Source organism: Hypanus sabinus, chromosome 23 (assembly GCF_030144855.1).
Source record: "Hypanus sabinus isolate sHypSab1 chromosome 23, sHypSab1.hap1, whole genome shotgun sequence".
Lineage (NCBI taxonomy): Eukaryota > Metazoa > Chordata > Chondrichthyes > Myliobatiformes > Dasyatidae > Hypanus > Hypanus sabinus.
In genome coordinates this window covers 10,134,521-10,156,457 of record NC_082728.1, presented here as the reverse complement: position 1 = coordinate 10,156,457, position 21,937 = coordinate 10,134,521, and the positions used below count along the sequence as shown (strand labels likewise).

The following is a 21,937-nucleotide window of genomic DNA, read 5'->3' as shown; positions in this document are numbered from 1 at the left end:
AATTCTGGTGTTTAAGATTTGCAGCCACTCCCTCGGTTATTCAGAGGGTGGATGGATATGGGTGAGGGATGACCCCAGGACACAAGCAGAAAGGTGGAGGACTCCCTCACTGGTGCTCAGAATTTGCCTGTTTGGACATCTCCAGCTCAGGGTGTAGCACTGGAGTTACACTGGAATCGGCACAGAGACCAGCACTGGTTCCAGCTCTGTGCCGGGGCAGCACTGGAAACACATTGGAGCTGCACTGGAACCAGTGTAGGATCCAGTTGGAATCACATTGAATCCAATCCTGGGCCTTCACTGGGGGGGGGCACGGGATGGGGACACACTGGATCCAGGACTGCTCCAGCCCTGGGACTGGTGTCCAGACCATGAACTGCACTGGGATCACACTTACAGCCAGGCTGGGTAAACATGGCAGGTTTCTAGTTCTGAAGAACATTTGGAGATTACAGAACATTACAGCACAGCACAGTACAGGCTCTTTGGCCCATAATGCCGTGCTGACCTTTTAACCTATTCTAAAATCAATCTAACTCTGATGTGGGATCTATATGCCTGTGTAGGTGAGCTGCAGAACAGGTTTGGCAATTGTGCTTGTGAGTGTACACATTCCAGCTAATTCCGGTGGTATTTAACTCCCTTCTTTCCATTCTAGTCTTGTCGAGACTTGACCAGAAACACAGCAACATTTACACTCCCTGCTTGTCCGGGAGAGAGGACTACTCTTGTGACTGACGCTGTTAAGGAGCATAGTGTTCATTTCATACTAGTTATGGCTTCCAGCCACTGTGTTGGCAATAACTTTCAGTTTGAGAGTTTTAGTTAGCCTCGTGTTTATTGTTTTTCTTTTCCTTTAAATTCTACAACAGTTCTCATTAATCTCAGTAAACTGTTGACCCGCTTCAGTGTCTCTCTTCCTCTCTCTGCACTTGGGGCCATGTCCGAACGCTTTGACAACCCTTCCCTCCCACACAGCCTTCCACTTTTCTTTCATCCATGTGCCTATCTAGGAGCCTCCTAAATGTCCCTAATGTATCTGCCTTCACCACCTCCCCTGGCAGCAATTTCCATGCACCCACCACTCTGTATAAAAGAAACCCACTACCTCTGACACCTCCCCCCTATACTCTCCTCCAGTTACCTTAAACCTAGACCCTCTTGTACTAGCCATTTCCGCACTGGAATAAGAGCGCTGGCTGTCCATTTGACCTATGCCCCTTATCATCTTGTACAGCTCTCTCAAGTCACCTCTTGTCCACCTTCTCTCAGAAAATCAGTTGCAATTTTCAGGCGTTTTATTTTCATTTTTAAAAAAAATAAAAATCTTTCGCTGTTGCTTTGTGACTTCATAGTTGATGTCCGTCACCGAGCAGTGGAGGAGTTTAGATGTAGGTTTAGTATCAGTGATTCTTGTAACAATGGATAGCTCGGGCTAAGTGGCCTCCTCAATGTTTCAAGCTGTACCTTTCTTTCAGATTTACTATGTACTGTGCTCTATCTGGCTGACGTTTATTCTATTCATCGCTGACTATAGGAGGACCCAGCAAGTCAGGCAGCATCCATGAAGAGAAATAAACAGCCAGTGTTCCCCTCCATAGACGCTGCCTGACCTGCTGAGTTCCTCCAGCATCTTGTGTGTGTGCATGTGTGTGTTGCTCAAGATTTCCAGTGTGACGATTGAATGTAGGAGTTGGGACAGTATGCTGTGATAGAACATAGAATAGTACAGCACATTACAGGCCCTTCGGCCCACAATGTTGTGCCGACCCTCAAACCCTGCCTCCCATATAACCCCCCCCACCTTAAATTCCTCCATATACCTGTCTAGTAGTCTCTTAAACTTCACTACTGTGTCTGCCTCCAGCACTGACTCAGGCAGTGCATTCCACGCTCCAACCACTCTCTGAGTAAAAAACCTTCCTCTAATATCCCCCTTGAACTTCCCTCCCCTTACCTTAAAGCCATGTCCTCTTGTATTGAGCAGTGGTGCCCTGGGGAAGAGGCATTGGCTGTCCACTCTGTCTACTCCTCTTAATATCTTGTATACCTCTATCATGTCTCCTCTCATCTTCTTTCTCTCCAGAGAATAAAGCCCTAGTTCCCTTAATCTCTGATCATAATCCATACTCTCTAAACCAGGCAGCATCCTGGTAAATCTCCTCTGTACCCTTTCCAATGGCATTGGTCATTGGTGAGGCTGCACTTGGAGTACTGTGTATGGTTTTGGGGGCCCCGTTACTCGGTAGGCAAAGCAGGAAATCTGTGAGGACTTGAGGATCTGACGCTGACCAGGAGGGGTCTCTGTTCCCTGGGACACAGGAGACTGAGAGATGACCTTCCAGAAGTCGTCTTATAGACTGATCAAGAACCTATAGATTGGTTCTCGATTAGTCAGGGTACGAAAGGTTACAGGGAGAGGGCAGGAGATTGGGACTGAGTGGGAAATGGAGCAGCCATGATGAAATGGTGGAGCAAATTCGACGGGCCAAATGGCCTAATTCTGCTCCTATATCTTATGGTCTAAGTGTTTAAAATTATGAAAGGCAGAGAAAAGATGGTTGGTAGTAGTCTTTTCTCCAGAGGAGGGAATGTAAAACAAGGGGGCATAGATTTGGGGTGTGGGAGGGGATCTGAGGAGCACCTATTTCACACAGTACATGGAATGAGCTGCCAATAGAAGTTGTTGAGGCAGGAGCAAAGGTATCATTTAATAAGCACCTGAATAGGCACACTGAGAACTGACCAGGAACCTACAAGGTTCAGAGAGATATAGGCCAAATGTAGGCCATTGGGACTTGCTGGGTGGGCACTGTGGATGGCATAAACTGGTAGCATACTGTTCAGTTAGATTATTCATTACACGGAGCATTGAAATGGAATAAAATAAAACAGCATGGTAGTGGTTAGCCCATTGCCACCCAGGTTCAATTCCCATGGATGCCTGTCAGGGAATTTGTGCGTTCTACCCGTGACTGTGTGGGTTTCCTCTGCTATTCCGGTTTCCTCCCACAGTCCACCCGCTGGAAGGTTAATTGGTCATTGTAAATTGTCCCGTGATTAGGCTAGGGTCAAATCAGCGGTCGCTGGGCTTGAAGGGTCCTATCCTGCGCTGTATCTCAATAAATAAAAAAGAATAAGTAATAATGCAGAATGAAGTGTGAAATCTAGCAAAAGAGTGCAGAGCAGGTAAGAGATCGTAACGAGGTAGATTGTGAGGCCTGTGGGCTGCCCCCAGCGTGTCCCTGTGCTGGTTGTCAGCACGAAGCCCCGCATTTCGCTGTATGGCACGTGTCAGTGTACGGTACGAGATAAATAACTGCATCCGTACGGGGGCTGATAACCATGGGATAGAAGCTGTCCTGAGTCCTGAGCTTGTAGGTTCCTGGTCAGTTCTCAGCCTCCAGCACTCGCCTAAGAAATTGTACCTCCTCTAAACCGACATCCCTTTATTCTGAGGCTCTCCTCCTTGTGGACTCCCTCTCCCTACCTCCACTCTATCCCAGCCTTTCATATTTGAGAGGGTGCAATGAGTCAGGAGATTAAATTCAGGAGCTGCACGGTAATGTTGCTGCTCTATAAAAACTTGGTTAGAAAACACTCTGGTTCCAGTCGCCTCATTATGGGAAGAATGTGAACGCTTTAGAACAGGGGAGATTTACCAGAGGGCATGCTTTAAGGGGACAAGTTGAGCGAGCGAGGGATTTTCTCTTTGGAGAGGAGGATCAGAGGTGACTTGATAGAGGTGCAGTAGATGATATCCTCCAAGAAGAACCTGTCATAAAGTTTGGAGGGTTGCGTGCCTCAATGATCCGAAAGCTCTGTTGGCTGGAGTCAGGGCTTTACGATTTGGTAGAGTCATCCATGCCAAACAGGTCAAAGGACAGAGGTTAGACTAAAAGTAGTCTCCCAGTCCTCCAGGTTCGGGGGTCCACCTCAGGGCTAACTACCCTGACTGGCAGATGATCAGAGGAGTAGAGAGAGTGGACAGCCAGTGTTACTGAAAGCCCAACCTGCCCTGCCTGGCAGATTTGTTTTTACTGATAGAATACGAAGTGGAATCAGGTTATAATAACAACCTTGGATCAATGTTGCAGACTAATTGGTGTGGTCCGGAGCTGTCTCCAGTATCCTGACGGGAAGTGCAGGGAGAAAGTCAAGCACACAGGGAAGTGGAGAGTTATCTCCCCCCCCTTGAACTGTTTATAAAATGAGCAAACAATTATAATTGGCCACTCAAGCAGCTCTGACGCAGAAGCTCAGCTTGGAGCTGTGTTTACCGTTGGATGTCATGTTGTACGTGAGTGCGAGCAAATCCTGGTCTGCACAGTAACATATTCTCTGAATTGCCCGTTTGAAGTGGCCCCTATAGCCGGTGCCTGTTGCACTTGACACCAGGGACTTGAACGGGTGGGTTGTGTCACCCACCAGCTGTCATTTGAAGGGCTCAAGAATCGTTTGGTAACTTACTGGGGTCAATTCACAACAAACTAAGTCACAGCATTTCCTCCAATTGACCGACAGTAATTATGCCCGTTTATTGCCATCCAGAAAGCGAAGATAAAAGGTACAGAAGATCACGTATGCATCAAAATGTAATGGCCTCCAGTCCAGTCAATGAAGCTTGTGCTGGGCAGCCTGCAAGAGCCGCCACACTTACAATGCCAGCGAGCTTGACTGTAACTCACTAACCCCAATCGTCGGTCTTTGGACTGTGGGAGGAAACCAGAGCAAACGGAGGAAACCGACAAGGTCACGGAGGTCACGTACAAACTCCTTACAAGCAACGGTGGGAATTGAACCCGATCGTCAATCGCTGGGTAGCGCAAACCACTTCACCGCTGTGCGCTGGCCTGGCGGAACCGGTCCCCTTTGCCCGTGTTTGACCTGTATTCCTCCAAACCCTTCCTATCAAGGTACCTATCAGTTCACAATTTAAGTTTATTTGTCATGTGTTCATGGAAACACACAGTGAAGTGTGTCATTTGCGTTAACATCCGAGGGTGTGCTGGGGGCAGCCTGCAAGTATTGCCACACATTTTGGGCACCGCGGCAGCTTAGCAGTTAGCATGACGCTATTACAGATCTGGGCACTCCAGAGGTCAGAGTTCAATTCCAGTGCCGTGCTGTAAGGAGCCTCTGTATGTTTTCTCTGGGTGCTCTGGTGCTCCTCCCACAGTCCAAAGGTGTACTGGGTAGGTTAATTGGTCATTGTATATTGTCCTATGATTAGGGTTAGGGTTTATCCTGTTTTTCAGGCGGGGGGGGTGGTTGCTGGGTCAACGTGGCTTGGAGTGGGCCAGAAGGGCCTATTCCGCGTTTTAGCGCTAAATAAAGAGATAAATATCCTGGCGCCAACTTAGCACACCCACAATGCTCAGCAGAACAACACAGAACACAACTACAGCAGCAAAACCAGTCCTGTTCCTCCCTCCCATCCACACAAGCACTCAGCCCCTTCACCCCAGGACAAGATTATGGCCTCCAGTCACCTGTGGATTCGATTGTCATCCATACACTTCCCTCAGCCACTTCCTCTGGCAGCTCATTCCACATACAGTACATATCCGAGTGGAAAAGTTGGCCCTTGGGTTCCAAAATTAAATCTCTCCTCTCTCAGCCCAAACCTGTGCTCTCCAGCTTGATTTCAGAACCCTGGGAGGATTAGGAATGTGTCGCAGTCAGCCAGTGCACAGACAGAATATTCCAAGTGTCCTTTAAATATATTGCTGGGACAGATGATCCCGCCTAAGGATTCAGTGAGATGATCTCTTTGATACTGATGTTGCCAACAAGGGGATTAGAAGTAATTTCCCCCTGACAGAGAGAAGCTGACATCGCCTTTTGCAAAGTTGAATTGGATAAATATTTGTGGCTGAAGTTTATAAATGGGATGTGGGGACAGAGCTGAGACGAGGGATTAATTTTAGATTCCTCGGCACCTCTTTCTACCAGAATGGAAAACACAAAGAGGAACGTGTCTCAGAGGAACCGTGCTCTGGATAAACTCACTCCCAATGACACTCGACAGGGTGAAACGCAGCAACACAAGAGGCTTCATATCCTTAAATGTCGCACGTGGTGGAGGCAGCCAATCCGTCTAGTCCTTGACCCATAATGGAGGTCCTTGTATAGTGGACCTGGTAACTTATTTATTCAAATATCATGGTTGTGCTCTGGATAGTAGTAAGTTATTTAGTTAGCTTTCGGCTCACCGAGCCCATGCCGTACAAATACACCCAATTGATCAATTAACCTACTAACCCATACATTTTTCAGGTGTGGGAGGAAACCAGAGTGCCCGGAGAAAATCTACACGGTCGCGAGGAGAGCATGCAAACTCCTCACAGACAGTGTTGGGAATTCAACTCGGGTCGCTGGCGCTGTAAAGCGTTACGCGAACCTCTACCTTCCCGTGCGGGGGTCGGAGGGGAATCGTTGCAGAGCTGTGGAGGAGGGAAACTGGACTGTTTTCAGGTGCTGGCACAATGGGCTGAATGGCCTTTCGTGTTTTGAGACACCACAGCTCAAAGTAAGAGGTGGTTGTGATATTCCCTTAAAGTGATATCACTGGGGGAAAGGTCTCCGAGCTGGTATCTGGAATGGAGCAGAGCAGATTTCAAACACTCCGGACAAAGTGCAGGAAGATAAATGCCTGATGTGCGAGTGTACGTTTCTGCTCAAGAAGAGTGGAGTTGAGAGAGGCGAAGCAGACCAGGAATGTGATATTATCAGACTCTGTCAGCGCACAGGGCGGGCCAACGTTGAACTCCCGCAGTTACCAAGGTAACTTTCACCCTGATAGCTGCTGTTTCAGTAATCCCACGACCCCCTCAACAATGCAGGCGTGTTGTGAGTTCAGCGCTTCCACCTGCAAAGGCCGGATCCCCCACGGGGGCGCGGCCGCCTCACCGTCCCAGAGACGCGGGCGGAGAGTGCAACCGTGCATGTTTCTGCCGGGACCTCCGGACCAGGGTAAATCTATTATCAAAGAATCTATACCATATCCGACCCTGAGATTCACCTTCTCGCAGGCACTCACAAGACAAAGTAACAGAATAGAATCTATGAAAAACCACAATCTACAAACATTCAGTGTGCAAATTAAAAATGAATTAAACCCCTAGCACATGGGACGTAAGCTGCCGGGTCCTGATACCGAGTCTATAGGTTGTAGGGTCAGATCAGCGCCCAGGCGAGTCAAAGCCCGTAAAAGAAGCTGATGGCTGCCGGGCAGCATCCACCCAGGACTCCTGCAGCCGCTGCCTGATGGAGGAAGGATCAGTCAGGACGGGCCCGGGTGGGCGATCTTGGCTGGAGCAGAGCGGTGGGCTGAACACCGGTTTGTCTTCCCACCCGGAGTTTTTCTCCACGTCCCAAAGACGAGTCCGGTGGTCGTTCGGTTGCCCGCTGTAAATTGATGCCGGGGCGTAGGTAAGTGGTGGAATCCGATGCTAATGTGGGGTTCAATTTCCCACCACAGTCTGTAAGGAGTTTGTACGTTCCCCCTGTGACCACGTGGGCTTCCTCCCACAGTCCACAGATATGCTGGTTAGTAGGTTAATTGGTGACGTGGATGGAATTGAGCTGTGCAGCCCTGTTACCTGTTTAATGGGTTGGAGTTCAGTTGGAATAGACCTTCCACTTGCAATATTTATCTCTCGTAGCATTTTCTCTGCAACTCCTGCATTATCTTGTTGTTTTCCTTTGTGCTTTCTCAACGCACTGATATGATGAAACGATCTGTCTGGATGGAGTACAGGATGCACTGTTCCTCTGTTCAGATGAACGCAATTCACCGGTGATGCCTCCAGGACAGTGGCCTTGGACTTTGGATTCAAGTTCAGCAACCGTCATCGACAGCTCAGAGACGCCACAGGATATGTCTCAAAGGCAGTCTGTGAAGACAGGGCACCCATCCCGTTCATTGAAAAGATTAAAGATTAGCTTTATTTATCACATGTACATTGAAAGTGAACCACTTCGTTTCACGTCAGCGAGCAACACAGTTCGAAAACGGTCCAGGTGCAGGTTGATAGGACTAGGCAGAATAATGGTTTGGCATGGGCTAGATGGGCCGAAGAGCCTCTTTTTGTGCTGTCGTGTTCTATGTCTCTGTTTGCTGAAGGGGTCAGCAAGTGTTGCCATGCTTCCAGTGCCAACGTAGCATGCCCAGAATTTACTAACCCGAACTCGTACGTCTTTGGAATGTGGGAGGAAACCGGAGCACCTGGAGGAAACCCACGTGGTCAAGGGAAAATACACAATGTCTTTGCAGACAGCAGTGGATTTAAACCTGATTTTTTGATCGCTAGCACTGTAAAACATTTTAAGTTATAGTGTTGCCAAGACCTTTCAGGCAGTGGTAGAAGAGTCTCAATGGGCTGAATGGCCTTGCACCCACCGACAGCAAGAGTGGATCATTGGGGCAGGTCTGATGATGGTACTATTGAAAGAACAGTCATTGCCCATGGCACCTGCCCTTGTTGTTGGCTCTACCTCCCAATTCAGCCAAGCCTCCGTACCTCTGTCTGTCCAGCTCACTTGGTTCTGGCGCAGATACTTGTTGTCCTAGAGTGTGATGCAGCCCTACAACCTCTGATTCAGAGTCGCGAGGCAAAGACGTGGCCTTGGTGCTGAGTTCAGAAATGGACATATTGTTCCATGAACCTTTGCTCACATAACGCAGAGTATCCTGGTGCAGATCAGCGGAGCACAGACTGACTCACGCCTGCCCAGTTCTCTGTGGCCTGTTTGCTTACTTTTATCGGTTGCCATTGATTGCCAGTCGATGTTCAAATCACCGCGCCAGCACAAACACTGACCGGCAATGCCTAGAACAGGACAATACCCAATCCTGCGGCTCACCAACCCGTGACCTTCGAAGCCATCAGCCGGTATTTCATCATAGTTTGCTTTTAAGATTAAAGTATCTGTTTGTGATCAGGCAGATGATCTTTCCATTAACTCATCCAAAAAACATTCCAAAACATCTAACAGGTCCCACTTACAGTGCACTAAAGACTTGCATTTTTTGTAGCTCGTTTCCTCAGTTTTTGTCCTGTGGTCTTGTGTTTGCAGAGTCATCTTTTTCTCACTGTATGGTATAATTTATGTATAACCTGTATTCTATGTGTTGTCTGTGCCCACGTTCAAAGTTCAAAGTAAATTTACTATCAAACTATGCCTGTGAAGCTGCTGGTACCTGTACCTCACGCTACTTGTACACAATGTCTGACATGACTTGACATCCCTCTTCAAGACTGTGCAAGGGCTTCAGAGTTAAAAGTAAAATTTACTGTCAAAGTACAAATATGTCATGACATCCACCCTTGAGGTTCATCTTCCTGCGAGCATATTTAGCAAATCTATAGAACAGTAACTGTAAACAAGATCAATAAACAAAAATCAACAGTGCATATGCAAATTTGCCCATCTGACCCTCGACACAGGCGCTCCTCGGGGCTGTGTCCTAAGCCCCCTCCTTTACTCTCTGCATACCCATGACTGTGTTGCCACCCACAGCTCCAATCTGCTAATTAAATTTGCTGACGGCTCTACATTGATTAGCCTAATCTCAATTAATAACGAGGCAGCCGACAGAGAAGAAGTCATCTCTCTGACACAGTGGTGTCAAGAAAACAACCTCTCCCTCAGCATCGCAAAAACAAAGGAGCTGGTTGTGGATTACAGGAGGAATGGAGAGGGGCTAACCCCTGTTGACATCAGTGGATCTGGGAGTGAGAGGGTGAACAGCTTCAAGTTCCTGGGCATCCACATTACCGAGGATCTCAGGTGGTCTGTACACACCAGCTGTGTGGTGAGAAAGGCACAACAGCACCTCTTTCACCTCAGATGGTTGAAGAAGTTTGGTATGACCCCCCAGATCCTAAGAACTTTCTACAGGGGCACAACTGAGAGCATCCTGACTGGCTGTATCACTGCCTCATATGGGAATTGTCCCTCCTTTAATCACAGGACTCTGCAGAGAGTGGTGCAGACAGCCCAGCGCATCCGTAGATGTGAACTTCCCACTATTCAGGATATTTACAAAGACAGGTGTGTAAAAAGGGCCCAAATGGTCATTGGGGACCCGAGTCCCCCCAACTACAAACTGTTCCAGCTATTACCATCCAGGAAACTGTACTGCAGCATAAAAGCCAGGACCAACAGGCTCCGAGACAACTTCTTCCACCAGCCCATCAGACTGCTTAATTCATGCTGATACAATTGTATTTCTATGTTATATTGACTGTCCTGTTGTACATACTATTTATTATAAATTACTATAAATTGCACATTTGGACGGACGTAGCGTAAAGATTTTTACTCCTCATGTATAGGAAGGATGTAAGAAATAAAGTCAATTCAATATAAATAAATAACAAGCATGAAATAACAAGATAAAGAGTCCTTAAAGTGAGACCAGCGGTTGTGGGAATGCCAGAAATAGACGAGTGTAGTTATCCCCTTTTGCTCAGGAGCCTGATAGTTGAGGGGTAGTAACTGTTGTTGAACCTGCTGGTGCGAGTCCTGAGGCTCTCATACCTTCTACTGGTGGATTCAAGGTTCAAAGTAAATCTAATGTACAAGGTTTGTATACATCATCTTTGAGATTTATTTTCTTGCAGGAATTGACTAGAAAATAAATACAATAGAATTTATATAAAAAATTATACATAAAAAACTGATGGACTACCAACATGCAAAGGAAGACAAATTGTACAAATAATAATTGTAAAAGTGAATAAATAATACCAAGAGCATGAGATATACAGTCTTTGAAAGTGAGTCTGCAGGTTACGGAGTCAGATCGGAGTTGAGGTGAGTGAAGTTATCCATGCTGGTTCAGGAGCCCGATGGTTGTCGAGCAATAGCTGCCCCTGAACCTAATGGTTTGGGACCTAAGGCTTCTGTACTTTCTGCCTGGTGATAGTAGCAAGGTTTTTTTTTAAGAGCAAAGAATGACGTTCAGCCTGTAATTACTGATATAATGTAAGAGGTCTGAACAGCTCTCAAGTCTGCTGGTGGCTACATTGTACTGAAGGAATGTGATGATGAATTTCTGTCAGGGGCTGTGCCACCATTGCAGCCACACGGTAGCTGAAATGCTCCCGCACACATAGCCTCGTTGCCACACAGCAGGAATTTTCCTTTATATTGGGGGTTCCCAACCTGCAAACTACGGATCTCTTGATTAACGGCAGGTGGTCCGTGACATAAAGAAGTTTGAAACCCCTGTTTTGTATCATTTTTAAAAATTAAAGTGCCGTGTACTTTTCAGACTGTGTGAGTATTTCCTGCTCAGAGCAATGGTTGGTCCAGCAGCTGTAAAGGAACGTTGCTTGCAGGGATTACAACTGTAGAAAGGGCAGCTAAAACACTGCGGTGGAGCCATTAAGGGGTGCTTGGTAAACTCAGTGATAGAAAAAATTCCATCCATTTCCTGCACCGCAGTTGGCAGATTAATTGGACACTGTAAATAGTATTTAGTGTGTAGGTAGGCAAATGGTAGAATCTGAGAGAGGTGATGGAAAGGGGGGGTGAGTAGGGATGGGATTGGTGTATAGATAGCTACTTGACCATCAGTGCAGGACCACCTGCTTCCTGGGTATATCTCTCTGTGTCCCTCAGGTCTGTGAGCAGTAGTGAACATGAGGACCCTTTCCCTGTCTTTTCAAGTCCTTAACATCTTAACTTCAGGTAATGGAGACTTAGTTCAGGGAGGGTTTGTTACATTGACCAGTTCCTGCCCCTGTCACTATTAAATTCCAGTTAAAGTACCTCATCTCTCCTCTGAGCACTGTCAGATTTAATTATTGTGGACAAAGTATTTTTCAAATGATAGAGAAAAGGTTTTCCTGAAGTTAATAAATATGTTTTAAAATCAACCTTCGAATCCACTAATTATTTTAATAGTGCAACTTTATTTCTCACTGATGGGCATCTGGGAGCCAGAGGGAGGGGCTAACATAGGACTAAGTGGGGCAGATGACGTTCTCTAGTGTACAATATTGTGCATTAATGATTAAGGTAAGCCACTCCAATACTGTACAGGACAGTGTGCCTTACCCTCTGTGACAACAACAGTGAGCTATCCCTCTGCATAGGTGTCTCTCTAAAACTGGACAGAATGTGTTAATCACAGGGGAAGGGAAATCTGGTTAATTACCAGGAGTGGCCTCTCTTGTACAAGGCAGTGTCTGCTAAGGACTGGAGAAAGTTTGTCTAATGTAGAACAAAGTGCATTAATTAATAGGCAGGGTGCATTTTCTAATTCAGCAGGCTGTTATTGGGCTAATTACTTTCTTCAATAGTTATTGAAGGCATTGAGTACTCTTACATTGATTATGAAATCATTAGATATAGGAGCATTTGGCCCATTGAGTCTGCTCATTTGATCATTCGATCACTGCTGACGTATTAACCTCCTCAACTCCATTCTCCTGTCTTCTCCCCATAACTTTTGACACCCTTGCTAATCAAGAACCTGTCAACCTCTTTTTAAAAATAAATACCCCATGACTTGGTCTCCACGGCTGTCTATGGCAATGAATTCCATAGATTCACCATCCTCTGGTTAAAGAAACTCCTTCTCATCTCTGTTCTAAAGGGGCATCTATTCTGAATCTCTGCCCTCTGGTCCTGGACTCTTGCTCAATTGGAAACATCCTCTCCACACCCACTCTATCTAGGCCCTTCAATATTCAGTAGGTTTCAATAAGATTCCCCCCCCACCCCCATTCTTCTAAACTCTAGACCTCATACATTCACCCTCTTATTCTTGTAAGCCCCCTCTGGACCCTCTCCAATGCCAGCTCATCTTTTCTTAGAAAAGGGGCCCAAAACTGCACACAATATTCCAACTGTAGCTCGATTGGTGCCTTAAAAAGCCTCAGCATTATATCCTTGCTTTTATATTCTAGTCTTCTTAAAATGAATTCTAACATTACATTTGCCTTCTTACCACCATCTGAACGTACAAATTAATCTCTAGGGAATCCTGCACTAGGACTCCCAAGTCCCTTTGCATTTCCAGTTTCTGAATTTGTTCCCCATTTGTAAGATAGAATTTGTCTCTATTTCTTCTACCAAAGTGTATGGCTGTGCCCTTCCCTGCACTGTATTCAGAGTCAGGTTTAATATCACTGGCATATGTCGTGAAATTTGTTCCATCTGCCATTTGCCACTTTACATAAAGCCCCGAAGAAGGCTCTCGGACCAAAACTTCAACTGTTTACTCTTTTCCTGGGATGGTGCCTGACCTGCTGAGTTCTTCCAGCATTTTGTGTGTGTTAACTTGGATTGGCCGCATCTGCAGAATTTCTTGTGTTTGTGATTTACATAAAGTGTTTATGCCGGTATTACTTTCTCTAATAAAACAGTGAGTTAATTACTGAGTGACATATTAGAGAATATTACATTCTCTAATATGTCACTGTGTGTGTTAATTATTGTGGAGGTTGTTTCCTTTAGTACAGCACAAGATTTGTTACTTAGTGAGGATATCGTATTCTCTGATACAGCACAGTGTGCTAACTATTGGGGAGAGTCTATTCTCTAATGTGGCACATTGCGTGTTAATTACTGGGGCTGTTCCAATCTCTAATTCAACTCAATGTGTACAGCACAATTGCTTTTCAACGCAATTGCTGGTCACCGAATGGTATTCCGTTCTCACTGCTGTCTGTAAGGAGTTTGTACGTTCTCTCTGTGACCGTGTAGGTTTCCTCCAAGTGCTATGGTTTTCTCCCACAGTCCAAACACATGGGTTAGGGTTAGCAGTTGTGTCGCCCGAAGCACATCGACACTTGCCAGATGTCCCCTGCATAATCCTCGTTGATCTGATTTGGCACAAATGACACATTCCCCTGTGTGGTTCGATGTACACATGACAAATAAAACTGACCTTCTATCTTCTGAATTACTGGGGAGGTTATATTCTGCAGTACAGCATAGTTGTGTTAATTACTGGTTAATTACAATTGTGTGGATGGAAAATTTGCCAAGTTACATGAGGTACAAGTGAAAGGCTGTTTTTCTTACTGACAAGAAGTTTTCACTGGTACAAGAATCAACACCGTTCTTGACGGGTGTTTGGACTTGAGTATTCCTGGGGTGAGAGGCTGCCTTATCGCTAGATTTAGATTTGTACGTCCAAATATGAAATGTGATGTTTGTGGAAACATCCAACACACCCCAGGGTGCAGCCGGCACATTCCGGTGCCAACACAGCATGCCCACAATGTTGAGCAGAACAACACGAGCAGCAGCAACAACAAAACAACAGAACAGAATGAGACAACCACAGCAAAACAAGCTCCTTTCCCATATCTCCCAGCACCCAAACCCCTCTCTCTCACACACACAAACACACCCCCTCCCACCACCTCAAACACACACACACCCCTACCCAGCACCCAAACCCCTCTCACACACACACACACACAACCACACCCCCTCCCACCACCTCAAACACACACACCCCTACCCACCACCCAAACCCCTCTCACACACACACACAAACACACCCCTACCCACCACCCAAACCCCTCTCTCTCACACACAACCACACCCCCTCCCACCACCTCAAACACATACACACCACTACCCACCACCCAAACCCCTCTCTCTCTCTCTCTCTCTCTCTCTCACACAACCACACCCCCTCCCACCACCTCAAACACATACACACCCCTACCCACTACCCAAACCCCTCTCTCTCACACACACAAACACCCCCTCCCACCACCCAAACCCCTCTCTCTCACACACACAAACACACCCCCTCCCACCACCTCAAACACACACACCCCTGCCCACCACCCAAACCCCTCTCTCTCACACACACAAACACACCCCCTCCCACCACCTCAAACACACACACCCCTACCCACCACCCAAACCCCTCTCTCTCTCTCTCACACAACCACACCCCCTTCCACCACCTCAAACACATACACACCCCTACCCGCCACCCAAACCCCTCTCTCTCTCACACAACCACACCCCCTCCCACCACCTCAAACACATACACACCCCCTCCCACCACCCAAACCCCCTGTCTCTCACACACAAACACACCCTCTCCCACCACCTCAAACACATACACACCCCTACCCAGCACCCAAACCCCTCGCTCTCTCTCACACAACCACACCCCCTCCCACCACCTCAAACACATACACACCCCCTCCCACCACCCAAACCCCTCTCTCACACACAAACACACCCTCTCCCACCACCTCAAACACATACACACCCCTACCCACCACCCAAACCTCTCTCTCTCACACACAAACACACCCCTCCCACCACCTCAAACACATACACACCTACCCACCACCCAAACCCCTCTCTCTCACACACACAACCACACCCCCTCCCACCACCTCAAACACACACACCCCTACCCAGCACCCAAACCCCTATCTCTCACACACACAACCACACCCCCTCCCACCACCTCAAACACATACACACCCCTACCCACCACCCAAACCCCTCTCTCTCACACACAAACACACCCCTCCCACCACCTCAAACACATACACACCCCTACCCGCCACCCAAACCCCTCTCTCTTACACACAACCACAGCAAAACAAGTTCCTTTCCCATATCTCCCACCACCCAAACCCCTCTCTCACACACACACAACCACACCCCCTCCCACCACCTCAAACACATACACACCCCTACCCACCACCCAAACCCCTCTCACACACACACACACACACACACTCACACACACACACACTCACACACACTCACACACACACACACTCACACACACACACACACACACACACACACACACACACACACACACACACACACACACACACACACACACACACACACACACACACACACACACAGGCCTCTAACCTCAGGACTTGCTGCCTCTGTATCTCCAGCCCAAGAGAGGCTGGACAGTTAGAGAGTTCAGAAGATGAGGGTCGGACTTCTCTGAACGTTTTTTTTAATCCCAAGGGAGCTTGACAGAGTAGATGTTGTAATATTTTCATTAGTGAGAGAGTCACAAACACGAGGACAGATCCACAAGGGTTGGGTAGTTCTGTAAGACTAAGGAAGGTAAAAATTGTTCCACTCAGAGGAATGTGAGAGTTTCGAATTCTCTGCCTGCAGGGTGGTGGGGGCCAGATCATTAGATATGTTTAAGGTGAAACAGAATTGTAGAGTCAAAGAACACTGCAACAAAGTAACAGGCCATTCAGCCCATTTACTCCATGCCAAACTATTATTCTGCCTAATCCTATTGACCTGCACCCAGACCATAGCCCTCCATACCTCTCCCATCCAGAAACGTATCCAAATTTATCTCAAATGTTGAAATTGAGCCCACTTCCATCACTTGCGCTGGCAGCTCGTTCCACGCCCTCACCGCCCGCTGAGTAAAGAAGTTCCTCCTCATGTACCCCTTAAACATTTCACCTTTCACCCTTAGCCATGACCTCTAGTTCTAATCTCACCCAACCTCAGTGGAAAAAGCCTGCTTGAATTTACCCTAATCTATATCCTTCATCATTTTGCATACTTCTGTCAAATCTCGTCTCATTCTCCCAGGCTCCAGGGGAATAAAGTCCTAACCTATTCAATCTTTCCCTGTACGTCAGGTCCTCAAGTCCAAGTAGGTAGGTGAGCAAAACTGCACACAGTATCTGATGGATGAAGGGATTGGGTCACGGGAAAGTGATGCAGAAGAGGGGTGAGGGCCAGCTTAGGTGAATGGTGGGACAGGTTTGAGGGGGCTGGTGGCCTACACCTGCTCCTATTTTCCCAAGCCCTTGTGTGTACATAGTAGAGCTTCCAAATTTGCAAGTGAGACAATAGCTAGAAGCGTAGCAGACTGTTAATGGACCAGGAAGGCAGCCAGCTGGCAGGTAAAGCAATGCTGGAGAAACATGACACATTAGACTTTGGTAGAGACAATAGAAACCAGAGAGCACAGGACATAATACAAATGGGGACGGACACCTGATTGCCACTTTATTCGGCATGCCTGTTTGTTAAAGCAAGTTATCTAATCAGCCAATCACGTTGCAGCCACTCAATGATTAAAAGCATGCTGACATGGTCAAGAGGTTCAGTTGTTGTTCAGACCGAACATCACAATGGGGAAGAAATGTGATCCAAGTGATCACATTTTACTCCTATCACATTGCTAAATGAAATAAATTACAAATGTGACTTTTGTCGGTTGGTGGTACTAGACGGGGTGGTTTGAGTATTGGCAGAAACTGCTGATCTCCTGGGATTTTCACACACAACAATCTCTGGAATTTACAGAGAATGGGGTGAATTTTTTTTTAAAAAAACCCAACACATCCAGTGAGCAGCAGTTCTGTGGGTGAAAACACCTTGTTAATGAGAGAGGTCAGAGGAGAGTGGCCAGACTGGTTCAAGCTGACAGGAAGGCGACAGGAACTCAAATAACTTCACATTACAACTGTGGTGTGTGGAAGAGCATCTCTGAACGCGCCACACGTCGAACTACAGGGCCAGAGGGTAGTGAATCTGTGGAATTCATTGCCACAGCGGTTGTGCAGGGCACATCATCGGGTATATTTAGATAGGAAGTTGACAGGTTCTTGATTATTAAGAGCATGAAAGATTAGGGGGTGAGGGCGGGAGAATGGGGTTGAAAAGGATCATAAGTCCGCCACGATTGACTCGATGTTTCTGTTCCTATGTTTTAAGGTTTTCAGAGAAGGTACAAAAGATTTTAGAGATGGAGAAGTTCAGTTCTGCAGAAGGGCTGGAGAAGAGGGGGTTTGTGAGATCTGAGCGAGGGGCTTAGATTTTGCATTGGGCGTATACAGAGCAGATACGGAGACAGACTGGTCCGGAGGAGCCAAGACTGGGGACGAGAAATGGAAGTAACAAAACGGTCGGAAAACCTTTGTACCCGGCGAATATTCAGCCCTGCCCGGGTAGAGATGGAGGGGAATTCGCTTGTGGCTGCCAAGAACTGCAGAAGCATCGAACGGACTGTGGGAGAGTGGGGCTAACCGAATTGCTCTTACAATGGGTTAGTACATGGTTACTGGGCTGACTGGCCTCCTCTCGTGCTCTGAATATTCTCGGGTGACACGTTGTAATGTACGAGCCTCGGGCGGATGAAACGACAGTGGGAAGGGATTTGCGGCAGCCTTGATGGGACGAATGGCCTTGGTTGGGTTCCGAGCACAAGTTTATAGGTTAAAAGTTGCCACCTGCGGGTGGGGGGCGGGGGACGGGCTCTCTAAACGTCCCTACCCAATCACTCTCCTTCGCCCTCGGGTTAGTGGGCAGCGCCGGGCATTCTCGGGGCCTCGCTGCCGCCTCCTGGCCGGCGAAGCCACCCTCGGCGCCTGGGGAGAGGGTACTCTCCGCTCCCGGAGCCTCCGCGCTGTGAGGGGCCGGTCGGTGTTTGCTGCAAGCCAGAATCGGGAGTGTCCCGGGGACGGGGCTAATCAGGATATCCCGGGGGATCTTGCTGGGAGAGCGGTTGTTCATCGACTGCGCAGTGTACTTTACACAAGGGAGCGTTTAGGTCGGGGGGATATCCTAAGCGAGACACTCAGACCGGGAGGGGTTTTACCGAGAGCGACGATCCGCCGCAGGAACTCAGCGCGCCGATCAGCATCTGTGGAGGGAAAGGAACAAGTAGCCAACTTCCTCCGCCGGGGAGTGATCAGTGCGACCCTCTCCTTCCCCTGTAGTTTCTACTGATTCCTTTCCCCGATCGGCCCGCTGAGTCCCTTCAGCAGATTGTTCCAAGATTCCCGCATCTTTTGCCCCCGGGCGCTGGGTTCGCTGTACGTGGGCCAAGGCGAGCAGGCTGCCTTGCCCCCCCCCCCCACCCCGTCTATCTGGCCCGGTTACCGGTGTCCGGCCAGCCGGCGCAGCGCGGAGCTGGGGGCGAACCGGACACTTGGGAGGAAGCCGGTGAGGAGATCCAGCGACGGGAGGGTTACACGGAGTGAGATGGGCGGGGTGTTGGGCGGAGACTTTCGGGAGCAGCGCTGACCTCGGGGAGACGCTGAACTTGTCCACGCTCCCAGATGCTGTGCAGGTGGATTGCTCCCTGTCCCGCTGAGTTGCTTATTCGATGAGGTTCCCCACTTACAAATGTGTCAGTAGACCGGGAGAGAGCTTGCCGACCGCGAACTTTCGAGTCCGTCTTCCTCGGTGAAGTCGCCCCGCGTTGCTTTGGGAATCCGAAAATTTCCCGGATTGGTGTCTGGACGCAGCTCTTGAATTATGTGCAAAGTTCACACAGACCAGAGTCGTGTTCCCCGGAACAGTTAAGTGGCGATTTAATTGAAGTTTTTCAAGATACTGGGAGGGAAAAGTCACTTTCAGTTGGCCCATGGATTGGAAACGGTAACGCTGGGTACCCCTCTCCCTCTGGGCTGCCTGACCCGCTGAGTGTATGCATCTTTGCGTTCAGGGGTGAAGTTGGGGGCGCGTCTACCCTCAGCGGTAAGAATATAAAACTCTCCGCCAGAAATAGGAAGCAATGTTTATTTAAAATCTTGGGGGGGGGGTGTTTGGAGGAGTTTAGAGAACTGGAGCTGTCGAAGGGTGCGGGGCCGATACAGAGAAAGGCCGAAGACCATCTTGAAAGGCGGAAGGGGGTTGAGGCTAAATACCCTCCTGTCTGTCTCTCTCTCTCCTGCATTACAAATGGTGTGTGTGCTAGGGCAACCTCTTCTGATGGGGTCGTATTGAACCAGAGAAGCCGGAACGGGAAAGAGGTGCCGGTTGTGCCATTGGTAAACAGTGAGTCAGAGGTGACGGACTGACGGCGCCGTGGACGAGTGCAGCCAGTGTTCGGTCTGCATCCCCAGCTTCCTCCCTTGCGGAGCTCGGGCCCGGCGTCTCTCCGGCCGGGCAACAGGTGCGCACCCGCTCGGGGGTCACTGCGTGTCAGAGACGCGCAGAACTTGTACGGGATGCGTTTGTGTGCAGCGGCTGTCCATCGAATCTGCAACTGAGGTTCGGGCGGAACGGCGTGTGTGTGTGTGTGGGGGGGGGGGGGCGGTGTTCTCCGCCAGGGAGGGCCCACATTCCCTTTCATCAGGACGCGATGAGACTTGTTTATGTTCTCTCTCCCTGTCTTTGGCACGGCCACAACCAACTGATGAACACAACTGAAACGCACAATACATGAACTCCGACCTGGTCGGATTAGTGCTGTAGGAAAGCGGCAGGTCAGACAGCAACTATGGGGAGGACTAGTTACGGGCCGAGACCTTTCATCAGGACCTGGATTAGATCGGACCGATCACATTCCTCACGCACGCCCAGAAGATGTTGGGAACACTCGGCAGATCGGGCGGAGACATTCAGTTTCTTGCAGGAATCTTTCTCGGACACCCCTTATTTCTGGCCGTTTCCAGTGTCAGCTTTACCTGAGTGTAGTTTGGGTAAAATAACTGACGTCCCCGCCCAGCCCACCCCACTGACTAAAGATCGGCTTTATTTGTCGCACGATTATTGAAAACTTGCAGCGAAATTAACCCTTTGCGTCAACGACCAACACAGTCCGGGGATGTGTGGGGGGGGGGCGGTGTATTGCCCATAATTTACTGACCCTAATCAGCGTGTGATTGGAATTTGGGAGGAAATCGAAGATTCCGGAGGAAATCACAGGGAGAGCGTACAAGCTCCTTGCAGACTGTGGCGCGAATTGAACCTCCATCACTGGCCCTGTAAGGAGTTACCTTCACCGCCACACTACAGCTCCGCCCCCGCCGTTACCCAGGGTCGCTGCCGACTTAAAGCAAGCAGGTATCTAGCATTCCCATAGGAGATGGTCCTATCCTCCCAGGCATCTGCAGCTTCTTGTGTCTACATATAAATGCAAGACTCAGGTCTGATGAAGAGACTCGGCCGAAGCATCGACTGTTCATTCCCCTCCATGGATGCTGCCGGATCCGCGGAGTCCCCCGGTATTTTGTGTGCGTGTGTGTGTGTGTTGCTCTGGGCCGCAGAGTGAGTTATGAAGAGATGGAGAGGAAGGCCTACCTCAACGGCGGAGACACAGGCTCGGTTCTGATCTCCGTGCTGTCCGTGTGGGGTTTGCGTGTTCGCCCAGTGTCCGCGTGGCTTTCCTCCGCGTGCCCCGGTTTGCTCCCAAATTCCCAAAGAGATGCTGGTGGGTTAATTGACTACCGTTAAAATATATATTCCTGGCGTGAGGTGGTGGCTGGAGGCGAGGTCGCGGGCGAGAAGCATTCGGGCTCTCACAACCAGACTGTGTAACAGTTTCTTCCCCCAAGCCATCAGACTCCTCAATACCCAGAGTCTGGACTGACACCAACTTACTGCCCTCTACTGTGCCTATTGTCTTGTTTATTATTTATTGTCACGCCTGCACTGTTTTGAGCACTTTATGCAGTCCTGGGTAGGTCTGTTGTCTAGTGTAGTTTTTTGTGTTGTTTTTACGTAGTTCAGTGTAGTTTTTGTATTGTTTCATGTAGCACCATGGTCCTGAAAAACATTGTCTCATTTTTACTGTGTACTGTACCAACAGTTATGGTCGAAATGACAAGAAAAACTGACTTGACTTGACTTGAGAGAATAGCTTATGGGGAGAAGCGTATGTGTAGAAGGGAATCGAGAGCCAGCTTGGACGGTTTAAGTTTTCCAAATCGTCTCCCATGTTCTGAGAGATATAAGATTATGAGTCTTTCTCTTGACACATAAAATGGGGAAAGCGGTTAAAAATTTCTACCGTGTTCACTCTCAGAGGGACTTGAATGTCATTATATCTAAACGCCCGAAATTTATAAAACAAATACAAGTAATTTACGAATGAATGCCAGTTGTATGAACGTACAGTAGAATTTCGACCAATACAGCTTAATACAGGCCTTTCGGCCCATGATGTTGTGCTGACTTTTAACCTACTTTAAGATCAATT

At 48.4% G+C, this 21,937-nt stretch overlaps 1 protein-coding gene across 8 annotated transcripts in view; it reads left to right on the top strand.

The window, feature by feature from the left end:
- The window catches only part of gcgra (glucagon receptor a), a 115,837-nt gene that overhangs the window by 5,865 nt on the left and 88,035 nt on the right, over positions 1-21,937 (top strand). Inside the window, exon 1 of one of the 8 annotated variants that reach the window (XM_059948340.1) lies at positions 18,903-19,312. The exons of 2 other annotated variants lie outside the window; for them this stretch is intronic. The gene's annotated coding sequence lies outside the window, so the exon portion shown is untranslated. Of the gene's footprint in view, positions 1-18,902; positions 19,313-19,470; positions 19,492-19,717; positions 20,008-21,937 lie in introns of those variants that run through there. 5 more of the 8 variants (XM_059948336.1, XM_059948341.1, XM_059948339.1 and 2 more) reach the window with 5 other exon arrangements.